Here is a 12603-nt window from a genome sequence, read left to right as displayed (position 1 = left end):
GCTACCCTCCACTCAATAGGAACTGATCCAGAGTCAATGGAATGTTGGAAAATGACTGTCAATGCATCCGCTATTTCCAAGGCCACCTCCTTAAGTACTCTGGGATGCAGTCCATCAGGCCCTGGGGATTTATCGGCCTTCAATCTCATTAATTTCCCCAACACAATTTCCCGACTAAGAAGGATTTCCCTCAGTTCCTCCTCCTTACTAGACCCTCTGACCCCTCTTGTATCCGGAAGGTTGTTAGTGTCCTCCTTAGTGAATACCGAACCAAAGTACTTGTTCAATTGGTCCGCCATTTCTTTGTTCCCCGTTATGACTTCCCCTGATTCTGACTGCAGGGGACCTTTTTCTCTTTACTAACCTTTTTCTCTTTACATATCAATAGAAACTTTTGCAATCCGTCTTAATGTTCCCTGCAAGCTTCGTCTCGTACTCCATTTTCCCTGCCCTAATCAAACCCTTTATCCTCCTCTGCTAAATTTCTCCCAGTCTCCAGGTTCACTGCTATTTCTGGCCAATTTGTATGCCACTTCCTTGGCTTTAATACTATCCCTGATTTCCCTTGATTGCCACGGTTGATCCACCTTCCCTTTTTTATTTTTACGACAGACAGGAATGTACAATTGTTGTAGTTCATCCATGAGGTCTCTAAATGTCTGCCATTGCCCATCCACAGTCAACCCCTTAAGTATCATTCGCCAATCAATCCTTGCTAATTCACACCTCATACTTTCAAAGTTACCCTTCTTTAAGTTCTGGACCATGGTCTCTGAATTAACTGTTTCAATCTCCATCCTAATGCAGAATTCCACCATATTATGGTCACTCTTCCCCAAGGAGCCTCGCACAATGAGATTGCGAATTAATCATCTTTCATTACACAACACCCAGTCTAAGATGGCCTCCCCTCTAGTTGGTTCCTCGACATATTGGTCTAGAAAACCATCCCTTATGCACTCCAGGAAATCCTCCTCCACCGTATTGCTTCCAGTTTGGTTAGCCCAATCTATGTGCATATTAAAGTCACCCATTATAACTGCTGCACCCTTATTGCATGCACCCCTAATTTCCTGTTTGATGCCCTCCCCAACATTACTACTACTGTTTGGAGGTCTGTACACAACTCCCACTAACGTTTTTTTCCCTTTGGTGTTCTGCAGTTCTACCCATATAGATTCCACATCATCCAAGCTAATGTCCATTCTAACTATTGCATTAATCTCTTCTTTAACCAGCAATGCTACCCCACCTCCTTTTCCTTTTATTCTACCCTTCCTGAATGTTGAATACCCCTGGATGTTGAGTTCCCAGCCCTGATCATCCTGGAGCCACGTCTCCGTAATCCCAATCACATCATATTTGTTAACATCTATTTGCACAGTTAATTCATCCACCTTATTACGGATACTCCTTGCATTAAGACACAAAGCCTTCAGGCTTGTTTTTTTAACACCCTTTTTCCTTTTAGAATTTTGCTGTACAGTGGCCCTTTTTGTTTTTTGTCTTGGGTTTCTCTGCCCTCCACTTTTCCTCTTCTCCTTTCTGTCTTTTGCTTTTGTCTCCTTTTTGTTTCCCTCTGTCTCCCTGCATTGATTCCCATCCCCCTGCCATATTAGTTTAACTCCTCCCCAACAGCACTAGCAAACACTCCCCCTAGGACATTGGTTCCAGTCCTGCCCAGGTGCAGACCGTCCGCTTTGTACTGGTCCCACCTCCCCCAGAACCGGTTCCAATGCCCCAGGAATTTGAATCCCTCCCTGCTGCACCACTGCTCAAGCCATGTATTCATCTGCGCTATCCTGCGATTCCTACTCTGACTAGCACGTGGCACTGGTAGCAATCCCGAGATTACTACTTTTGAGGTCCTACTTTTTAATTTAGCTCCTAGCTCCTTAAATTCGTTTCGTAGGACCTCATCCCTTTTTTTTTACCTATGTCGTTGGTACCAATGTGCACCATGACAACTGGCTGTTCTCCCTCCTTTTTTACAATGTCCTGCACCCGCTCAGAGACATCCTTGACCCTTGCACCAGGGAGACAACATACCATCCTGGAGTCTCGGTTGCGGCCGCAGAAACGCCTATCTATTCCCCTTACAATTGAATCCCCTATCACTATCGCTCTCCCACTCTTCTTCCTCCCCTCCTGTTCAACAGAGCCAGCCACGGTGCCATGAACTTGGCTGCTGCTGCCCTCCCCTGATGAGTCATCCCCCTCAACAGTACTCAAAGCAGTGTATCTGTTTTGCAGGGGGATGACCACAGGGGACCCCTGCACTACCTTCCTTGCATTGTTCTTCCTGCTGGTCTTCCATTCCCTATCTGGCTGTGGACCCTTCACCTGCGGTAAGGCCAACTCGCTACACGTGCTACTCACGTCATTCTTAGCATCGTGGATGCTCCAGAGTGAATCCACCCTCGGCTCCAACTCCGCAATGCGGTCCGTCAGGAGCTGGAGGCGGACACACTTCCCACACACGTCGTCGTCAGGAACACTGGAGTCGTCCCTGAGTTCCCACATGTTACAGGAGGAGCATAACACACGACCAAGCTGTCCTGTCATGATTTAACCCTTAGATAGGCAACAACAATGCTAAAGTTTACTTACTGTTATAGAAGAGAAGAGAAGAAAAACTACTCACCAATCACCAGCCAATCATTTACCCCCTTGGCTGTGACATCACCTTTCTGTTTCTTTCTACTTCTTTTTTGCCTTCTCCCTGTAGCTGCACAAGTACGCCTCTCGCTGCCGCTGGGCCTTTTATAGGCCTCCGACCCCGGACTCGCGCCTCACCAACTGCCGCCGAATCTCGTGGGGTAGCGTTGCTGGTTAAAGAGTAGATTAATGCAATAGAGTAAGGAAGGACATTAGCTTGGATGATTTGGAATCTATAATGGGTAGAGCTGTGGAACACCAAAGGGCAGAAAACGCTAGTGGGAGTTGTGTATGGACCACCAAACGTAATAGTGAGGTTGGGGATGGCATCAAACAGGAAATTAGGGATGTGTGCAATAAAGGTACAGCAGTTATCATGGGTGACTTTAATCTACATATAGATTGGGCTAACCAAACTGGTAGCAATATGGTGGAGGAGGATTCCCTGGAGTGTATAAGGGATGGTTTTCTAGACCAATATATCAAGAGCCAACTAGAGAGCTGGCCACCCTGGACTGGGTGATGTGTAATGTGTAAAGAGACGGTCTGTGTATGGAGATGTAAAACAAGGAAACGGTGTCTGTGTGTGATAGAGACACAGCCATGTGGTCACAGTCAGAACAATGCACAGATATCCTGGTTATGGTTTGAGCAGGGTCAGATCATGAATGTAGTAAACATAAATATCACCAGTGTAGCCGCAGCTTGTTAGAACAGACCTGGGGAGCAGAGAGCTCTGAATTCACTGTATTATCCCCGTTCTCCGGATCAGGTAACTATACTGTCTGTATTTTGCAGTGCTGTTAATAACATCAGTAAAAGACAATCTATTATGAGCTTGATTATCTTGTGTCTGAAACCACAAGATTAAATATTTAGAGACAATAAGATGAACAAGTAAACACATCATGGCCCAATACTCCAGCTTTTTATTCACAGGAGAAAATTGTTTATCTAACTCCTCGAGTGGACAGAATAAAGAAAGATCCAAACTCTAAAAGCCCCTCGATGCATTTGTAAATATCTTTCAAATTCTGACAGATATCAATTGTCAGTATACGATCCATTCATGTCAATGGAAGACGAGAGAGGAGTTGGGGTGAGGGGGTTGGAGAGTAGGAGTGAATGAGGAGTTGGGGTGAGGGGGGGTTGGAGAGTAGGGGTGAATGAGGAGTTGGGGTGAAGGGTTCACTGCTCATGAATAGACTGTTGAACTATAATGAGGTTTGTTTTCTCTTTACAATGTTTTGAGTTGTGTGTTTAACTGAAGTCAGACACAGAGCTGCAGTTACTCGCGGGCACTGGGCTGTTTCTAGTGAATGAATGTGGAAAGTGTTAGTGGGGAATAGATTTGTGTGGGATCATTCTGTGCTGAACACATTGCTGGGCTGCGAGTTTTTTATTCGATCATGGGATGTGGGTGTCACTGGCAAGGCCAGCATTTATTGCCCATCACTAATTGCCCTTGAGAAGATGGTGGTAAGCCACCTTCATGAACCGCTGCAGTCCGTGTGGTGAAGGTACTCCCACAGTGCTGTTAGGGAGGGAGTTCCAGGAATTTGACCCAGCGACAATCAAGGAATGGCAATATACTTCCAAATCAGGATGGTGTATGACTTGGAGGGGAACGTGGAGGTGGTGGTGTTCCCACGTGCTTGCTGCCCTTGTCCTTCTAGGTGGTAGAGTTCGCGGGTTTGGAAGGTGCTGCTGAAGAAGCCTTGGCGAGTTGCTGCAGTGTATCTTGTAGATGGTACACACTGCAGCCACGTTGCGCCGGTGGTGGAGGGAGTGGATGTTTAAAGTGGTGGATGGGGTGTCAATCAAGTGGGCTGCTTTGTCCTGGATGGTGTTGAGCTTCATTCATCCAGGCAAGTGGAGAGAATTCCATCACACTCCTGACTTATGCCTTGTAGATGATGGAGAGGCTTTGGGGAGTCAGGAGGTGAGACACTCACTGCAGAATACCCAGCCTCTGACCTGCTCTTGTTGTCACAGTATTTATGTGGCTGATCCAGTTAAGTTTCTGGTCAATGGTGACCCCCAGGATGTTAATGGTAGAGGATTCGGCGAGGGTAATGCCATTGAATGTTAAGGGGCGGTGGTTAGACTCTCGCTTGTTGGAGATAGTCATTGCCTGGCACTTGTGTGGCACAAATTTTATTTGCCACATATCAGCCCAAGCCTGAATGTTGTCCAGGTCTTGCTGTATGCAGGCATGGACTGCTCCATTATCTGAGGAGTTGCGAATGGAATTGAACACTCTGCAGTCATCAGCAAACATCCCCACTTCTGACCTTATGATGGAAGGAAGGTCATTGATGAAACAACTGATGATGGTTGGGCCTAGGACACTGCCCTGAGGAACTCCTGCAGCGATGTCCTGGGGCTGTGATGATTGACCTCCAACCACCACAACTATCTTCCTTCGTACTAGGTATGACTCCAGCCAGTGGAAAATGTTTCCCCTGATTCCCATTGACTTCAGTTTTACTAGGGCTCCTTGATGCCACACTCGGTCAAATGCCTTGACGTCGAGGGCAGTCACTCTCACCTCACCTTTGGAATTCAGCTCTTTTGTCCATGTTTGGACCAAGGCTGTAATGAGGTCTGGAACTGAGTGGTCTTGGCAGAACCCAAACTGGGTATCAGTGAGCAGGTTGTTGCTGAGTAAGTGCTGCTTGATAAAACTGTTGACACCTTCCATCACTTTGCTGATGATTGAGAGTAGACTGATGGGGCGGTAATTGGCTGGATTGGATTTGTCCTTTTTGTGGACCAGACATACCTGAGCAGTTTTCTATATGTTGGGTAAATGCCAGTGTTGTAGCTGTACTGGAACAGCTTGGCTAGAGTTGCAGCTCGTTCTGGAGCACGTCCTCAACACAACAGCCGGGATGTTGTCGGGGCCCATAACCTTTGCTGTATCAGTGCATTCAGCCGTTTCTTGATATCGTGGTGAATCGAATTGGCTGAAGACTGGCTTCTGTGATGGTGGGGACCTCAGGAGGAAGCCGATATGGATCACTTGACACTTCTGGCTGAAGATGGTTGTAAACACTTCAGCCTTTTTTCTTTTGCACTTATTTGCTAGGCTCCGCCATCATTGAGGATGGGGATATTCATGGAGCCTCCTCCTCCCGTTAACTGTTTAATGGACCACCACCATTCACGACTGGATGTGGCAGGACTAGAGCTTTTATCTGATCCGATGGTTGTGGGATTGCTTAGCCTTGTCTATAGTATGCTGCTTCTGCTTTTTAGCATGCATGTAGTCCTGTGTTGCAGCTTCCCCAGGTTGGCACCTTATTTTCAGGTGTGCCTGGTACTGTTCCTGGCATGCTCTTCTACACTCTTCATTGAACCAGGGTTGGTCCCCAGGCTTGATAGTAATGGTAGAGTGAGGGATATGCCGGGCCTTGAGGTTACAGATTGTGATGGAATACAATTCTGCTGCTGCTGATGGCCCACAGCGCCTCATGGATGCCCAGTTTTGAACTGCTAGATATGTTTTGCATCTATCCCATTTAGCACGGTGGTAGTGCCACACAACACAATGGAGGGTGTCCTCCGTATCTAGACGGGACTTCATCTCCACAATGACTCTGCAGTGGTCGCTGCTACCAGTGCTGTCATGGACAGATGCATCTGCAACAAGTAGATTGGTAAGGACGACATCAAGTAGGTTTTTCCTCTCGAGTTGGTTCTCACCATCTGCTGCAGGCCCAGTCGAGCAGTTATGTCCTTCAGGACTCGGCCAGCAGTGGTGCTACCGAGCCACTCGATGATGGACATTGAAGTCCCTCACCCAGAGTACATTCTGTGTCCTTGCTACTCTCAGTGCCTCTTCCACGTGGTGTTCAACATGGAGGAGTACCGATTCATCAGCTGAGGGAGGGCGGTAGGTGGTAATCAGCAGGATATTTCCTTATCCATGCTTGACCTGAAGCCATGAGACTTCATGGGGTCCGGAGTTTTACCTATTACTGATGTCAAACTGATGGGCCTATAGCTACCCGGGTCTGCATTGTCTCCTTTTTTAAAAATGGGGACTACATTAGTCTCCTTCCAATCTGTAGGAACCATTCCAGAGTGCAGTGAGCAATTAAAAATACAGGCAATTACCGATAATTAATCCCTGCCCGTCAGCTTGGTCCACTTGAACCCAGATCGCTTCAGCTATGCCTAATGAGGCAATATCAAGTCTCTCTAGCTGTTCGATTCTCACTGATTGAAATAGCAACCCCAGCTCCCCTTTGACCTACACTATCCTTTCTCAAACCATTGTAGACCTTTAGGTGAATGTCTGCCATCATTGTCATCTAGTCATGTCTCAGAAATACACAATACATCTAAATTCTCCAACACAGCACAGGATTACAATTCTAACAATTTGCTTCCAATACTCCTTGCATTTACATAAAGGCAATTTAAAAGTCTCCCATCTATTTCTTAGTTATTAATTCTTGTTTGCTTCCTAACTGGTTTAACTTCATGCTTTGCTTCTATGTAATTATCACGTGCAATAAGGCTAACTTTGAACTTATCTACACTATCCCCTTGCTGAACTCTGGGATAATTCAGCACCCTCTGCCAACCTTTTAGCTCCCAAGAAGTTAAGATGGAGGTTGTCTCTCCTAAACAACTTACCTTGTCCAGCGAAAACCTCCCAATTATTGATGAAGTGAAGCTGCTTCTTTTTGCAGAGGTCCTGAAGCCAGATGTTGAATCCCAAGGTTTTGGCTATTTCTCTCCATCGATCGGGACATGACTGGTAACGTAGAAACATAGAAAATAAGTGCAGGAGTAGGCCATTCGGCCCTTCGAGCCTGCACCACCATTCAATAAGATCATGGCTGATCATTCACCTCAGTACCCCTTTCCCCCCTCAGCCCGGAGACTACTAACCTTGCATCCCTTTGCTGAAGGACATTTATGAGGCTTTTGTAGGAATCCTGTATCACAAATGGACTTCTATCCATGATACCATTAGTTCCAATATGTAAACCTACTAAATATCTTGACATTCCCCTTTCATTAGTTCTTCCACACAATGCTGGAGATCAGTTACCTTGGTCTCTGGAAAACAGAAGACTGCTCTTGACAGAGCCTTACCTCTACATAGGCTGCTGCCTGTGTGCCTGATGGTGGAGTCCCCAATGAGGATTGCCCATTGCCTCTTGCTCTTGCTCTGGCTGTTCAAACAACGTCCTCTTGGACTTTTCAGCCTTCCTCTTACCTTTTCCAAGATGCTAATATTAGGATTGAGGTTTGGTATCACTGTTGCTGACCTCACTGCCTGTCGTGTTCTCCAAATCACAAAGCGGGGCATACCGGTTTGAAGTAATAAGAGAATCCAAAGAAACTGTCCCTTTAAATGGACACAGAGACTCTCTCCCTTTAAACAGGCACAGAGACTATGTGAAACTAAGAAAGAAGCATTATTGGCCAACTAAAAGTAAACCAGATGCTGGGGCCTGTAAGTAGCGCTCCACCAGCCGACATCCGACTGAAGCCCGACTGCTATCATCATCAGTGCCAGGCACAGGACCAGGGGGCGAGGGACAATTTTTGTTCCGGGGCACTGTGCATGATGATGACGTCAGCCTCACTGAGCACAGCAGAGCGGGGTGCAACGTCTTACCGTCGCTGCAAAACTCCCGGCAAATTTAGCGGAAAGCGCTGTTCTCACTGCGCCCAGTCGCAAACTCATTTGCATCCCATTTCACCAGCTGGGAATGTTAATGGGAGATACAAAGTAGCAAAATTTCACCCCCTCTCCCTTTAAACAGGCACAGATTCACTGCAAATTTAAACAAACGCAGATACACTTCCCCTTTAAACATGTACAGAGACACTGCCCATTTAAACAGGCACAGGGACACTGCACCTTTGTGAGTCTCAGAGACACTGCCCCTTTAAACCGTCCCAGGGACACCGCCTCTTTAAAAACAGGCAGTGACACCCTCAAAGCCTCATCAAGTGCATCATCATCATCATCATCATAGGCAGTCCCTCGAAATCGAGAAAGATTTGCTTCCACTCTAAAAGTGAGTTCTTAGATGACTGAACAGTCTAATATGGGTATTACAGTCTCTGTCACAGGTGGGACAGACAATCGTTGAAGGAATGGGTGGGTGGGACTGGTTTGCCGCACGTTCTTTCCGTTGCCCGAGTTTGTTTTCTGCATGCTCTAGGCGACGAGACTCGAGGTGCTCAGCACCCTCCCGGATGCACTTCCTCCACTTAGGATGGTCTTTGGCCAGAGACTCCCAGGTGTTGGTGGGGATGTTCCATTTTATCACGGAGGCTTTGAGGGTGTTACTGAAATGCTTCCTCTGCCCACCTGAGGCTCGCTTGCCATGTAGGAGTTCTGAGTAGAGCGCTTGCTTTGGGAGTCTTGTGTCAGGCATGTGAACGATGTGGCCCACGCAGCAGAGCTGGTCGAGTGTGGTCAGTGCTTCGATGCTGGGGATGTTGGCCTGATCGAGGACGCTAACGTTGGTGTGTCTGTCCTTCCAGGGGATTTGTAGGATCTTGCGGAGACATCGTTGGTGGTAATTCTCCAGCGATTTGAGATGTCTACTGAATACGGTCCACTTCTCAGCCATACAGGAGGGCAGGTATCACTATGGCCCTGTAGATCATGATCTTGATGACAGATTTGAGGGCATGATCTTCGAACACTCTTTTCCTCAGGCGCTCGAAGGCTGCGCTGGCGCACTGAAGGCGGTGTTGAATCTCATTGTCGGTGTCTGCCCTTGCTTCTAATAGGCTCCCGAGGTATGGAAAGTAAGTGGTCCATGTTGTCCAGGGCCGCACCATAGATCTTGATGACTGGGGGGGGCGGGGGGGGGGCAGTGCTGTGTGGTGGGGTCACGTTGGTGGAGGACCTTTGTCTTACGGATGTTTCGTGTCAGGCCGATGCTTTCGTAGGCCTCAGTGAAGATGTTGACTATGACTTGGAGTTCAGTCTCTGAATGTGCGCCGATGCAGAACAAGTGCAACATCCCCCACCGACACCTGGGAATCCCTGGCCCAAGACCGCCCTAAGTGGAGGAAAAGCATCCGGGAAGACGCTGAGCACCTCGAGTCTCTTCGCCGGGAGCAAGCTGAAGCCAAGAGTCGACAGTGACACCCGTTCCTTCAACCACCATCTGTTCCCACCTGTGACAGGGACTGTAAGTCCCGCATTGGATTCTTCAGTCACCTGAGAATGTGGAAGCAAGTCATCCTCGACTCTGAGGAACTGCCTCAGAAGAGAAGCCCCAGCCCCTTTAAACAGGCACAGTGACCCTGCCCCTTTAAACAGGCACAGTGACCCTGCCCCTTTAAACAGGTTCTGCTCACACAATCAGAGAATGGAAGAAGCCCATTTAGCCCGTCGAGCCCGTGCCGGCTCCCAGCTCGTCCCACACTCTCACCCTTTCCCCCGATCTTTGCAAATGTTTTTCTTTCAGATACTTATCCAATTCCCTTTTGGAAGTTGTGATTGAGTCTGCCTCCACCACCCTTTCAGGCCGTGCATTCCAGATCCTAACCACTCTCTGCGTACAAAAGTTTTTTCTTGCATCGCCTTTGGTTCATTTGCCACTAAGGGTGGGGGGTGGCGGTGTTTGGGGTGTGTTGTGGTCTCTATGAGGGGGTCAGGTTCCCTTCTGACCAACTTGAGCAGTTTTGAATCGCTCCCTCTCTCTTGGGTTCTGTACTCTGGATTTATTTGGGGGTGTGACAAAAGTGCAGGGGACACTGGTTTGATGCAAAGAATTTTGGTTTTATTACAGTCCAGGTAATACAGGCTTATTACTCTAGTAAGAAAATACACAGCCAAACTTAACAATTACTCTAACAAAGAACAATACAAGGAAAGGTACAAGGTCAAACTTATAATCACTCTAATAAAGTACCTTACACTACACATTCAAAGGGGGCTGCAGTAAAATTATACCTCCCACCTCCCAATACCTAATTCTAGCTAGGTTAGACTCCAGGGCAGGGACTTATGCTTACCAATCCTTTTGATAGTTAATGGTAGATGGTGATGTTCTTCCTTCCTTCAGGACTTCAAGCCTTCGAGGCTGGAGAAGTTAGTTTTACAACTGTCACGTTGGTTTTGCTCCTTGTCTTGATGAGGTAGTAGCGAACACCCCTCTCCCCACCAACCTCTGTTGAAAACAGTGGCCAGTTATACGATTTCAGTGTTCTAATCTTGCCACCAAATCTCTTCACAATCCTTTGTATAATTTTGGCGGGCTTGGTTCTTCTTTGTAATATTTTGTCGGGCTTGTTAAAGTTGATATGTCTTGGGTGGGTTGATCTTCGAAAAACTGTTTCCTGATGGAAATATTAATTTGGTAATTGCAATGTCCTTTTGTGCTTCGTCTTTCGCATACAGGCTGGATTGGGCCTCTTTGTGATGTTTCTGCTGAAAGTGGTTTGTCCAGACCCATGTTGATGGGGAGCTATCTCTGGGTGATACTGTGATGGTAATGTCTCTTGTGGAGGAAGATTTCCAAATGCTCATTCATCCAGATAGGTTAACCCAGTCCTCACACCCAGACAGTCCCAATAATCAAGTGGGCTTCTTTAGTTCCCTAGGTCTGCCCACAGGCTTGAATTTGTCTTGTAAAAGTTCATAATTCTATTAAAGTTCGTAGTTTCTTCCATAAGCACTTTAGAATTCCAAACTTTTTGGCAGATAGTCCCAACTTAAATTTCCTTTCGAATGAGCCCAAACACAGGGAGGGAGGGGTTCTGGTGAATTTTGCTCTCTGCTGTCTCCTCAGTTTCTCTCTCTACCCTGTCCAGACCCTCATGATTTTGAATACCTCAATCTAATCACCTCTTAACCTTTTCTGCTCCAAGGAGAACAACTCCAGTTTCTTTAGTCTACCCATGTAACTGAAATCCCTCATCTCGTGAATCATTCTTGTAAATCTTTTCCGCACCCTCTAAGGCCTTAACATCCTAATGTGCGATGCCCAGAATTGGACACAATACTCCAGTTGAGGCTGAACCAGTGTTTTATAAAGGTTCATCATAACCTCCTTGCTTTTGTACTCTATGATGCTCAGGATCCCGTAAGCTTTATTAACTGATTTCTCAACCACTCCTGTCACCTTCAGAGATTTGTGCACATATACCCGCAGATCTCACTGTTCATGCACCCCCTTTTGGATTGTACTCTTTAGTTTATTTTGCCTCTCCTCGTTCATTTAATCATGCTTCTCCAATTTTATTTCTCAGATTCACGGCCTCATTTTATTTCTTCCTCTGAGCACTTAACTCAATCTGGCAGCATGATGTTGGCGAGTGGTGATTAATTGCCCTGGGAACCAACAGGAAGAGAGCTCAGAGGCCGGAGGGCCCAGGGAGCAGAATGTTCTGCAACCAATCGCGGTGCTTGAGGGTTGGATCCTGAGTCAGCCAGTCAGGTGAGTCAGTGTGAACCCCTGTTAAACTATTTATCTTTTAAAAGTTAGATCGCAATTTCTTTTCTCAACAAAACAGTTTAACATTTGTCAGTATTTTGGGTCCCTCGAGTTCCTATTATGAGTTTCAGGTACTTCAGTGCCAAGTGGACTAGGTGTTTAAAGGTCATTCAATTCCCTCTTTCCACTTTGCTGTTAGTTAAATGTACAGTGATTGATTTCTTCTCATTATGCATTTGTAGTAGTTAAGGTAACATCCTTCCTGTTGGCAGTGAGTCACATTCTGTGCTGGGCGAGATGGCTGGTGCCACCAGCCTTTAAAATTGTCATCCTCTTGTTCAAATCTCTCCAGGGTCTCGCCCCTCCCTATCTCTGCAACCTCCTCCTGCCCACCAACCTGCTTAATAGGCTGGGTTTGTTTTCTTTGAAACAGAGGAGTATATGGGGAGAACTTAATGAGGTCTATAAAATTATGAGGGGCCTAGATAGAGCGGATAGGAAGGACCTGTTTCCCTCA

General features: G+C 46.8%; 1 pseudogene; it reads left to right on the top strand.

Annotated features, from left to right (window-relative positions):
• The window catches only part of LOC139273578 (zinc finger protein 774-like), a 35986-nt pseudogene that overhangs the window by 4474 nt on the left and 18909 nt on the right, over nucleotides 1–12603 (top strand).

The sequence above is a fragment of the Pristiophorus japonicus genome, chromosome 9 (genome assembly GCF_044704955.1).
Source record: "Pristiophorus japonicus isolate sPriJap1 chromosome 9, sPriJap1.hap1, whole genome shotgun sequence".
NCBI classification, from domain to species: Eukaryota; Metazoa; Chordata; class Chondrichthyes; family Pristiophoridae; genus Pristiophorus; species Pristiophorus japonicus.
Note: the sequence above shows the minus strand (reverse complement) of the source record. Positions and strands in the feature narration are given on the sequence as shown.